This window comes from Penaeus monodon, chromosome 20 (assembly GCF_015228065.2).
Source record: "Penaeus monodon isolate SGIC_2016 chromosome 20, NSTDA_Pmon_1, whole genome shotgun sequence".
Lineage (NCBI taxonomy): Eukaryota > Metazoa > Arthropoda > Malacostraca > Decapoda > Penaeidae > Penaeus > Penaeus monodon.
In genome coordinates this window covers 37,107,100-37,108,017 of record NC_051405.1, presented here as the reverse complement: position 1 = coordinate 37,108,017, position 918 = coordinate 37,107,100, and positions in this window count along the sequence as shown.

Below are 918 nucleotides of genomic sequence, written 5' to 3'. Positions count from 1 at the left end.
GAGGTTGTGTAGCAATAATGCCGTCAACATTTACTTTTCATTAACAAGAGCTTATAATGACAAGCATAAACGCAGCTTTAATTACATTCCATGCGGCTTTAATTTGGCCCCCGTCTAATAACAGTAATTGCAACGCTTAACTATTCAGCCATACAGCGGAATATTATTTCTTATTTGATCTGCATGAACACGCCACGTCACAAGCCCGATAACGCATGTGAATTATGTAATAACATTTACACCAACGTCGAAAGGAGTGAGAAAGGAACCGGGTCTGATTTCGTAATGCCTTTAACAAGCTTGATCAGAGTCAGGCATGTTGGGCCGGCGATAAACAGTTGTAGGTTTTCAAAGCGGATTAGCCGTTGCCTGACCCCGAATTACGTGCGCCCTTATCGGCTGCCGACACACGAACGCACGAAACAAGTTGGTACGAAACACAGGGCCGAGACGACCGCGTATAGGTGTAAATTCTCGAAAATAATATCTGGAGATAAATAAATAGACAAATAATATGTTCCTAGTTTTCCCAGCTAAAGGAAACATTTGCAACTCCGGGGAAAAGGCGTTTCTTGCAGAAGGAGGTCTCGGAGGAGGTACACGCAACTTAGCTCCCCTTCCCCCGCTTCCCCCTTCCCTTCTCTTCCACTTATCCCTCACGCCCATTCCTCCCCCCCCCCCCCCGCTTTCGTCATACCATCCTACTCCCTCTTCTTGCATGCTCTTCTCTCTCTCCCTTCCACCCCCACCATTTCACCCCTTTCCCCTCGCTCTCCATTCCCTCCTCTCCTCTTTCCCGCTCTTTCGCCCCCCTCCATCCCCCTCCCTCGCACCCCCTCTAACCCCTGGCGCCAGACCTTGTTGACGGGGCATTTCACGGCGGCGCTCGCCCGCACGCGAGAGTCGCATCCTTCGCTC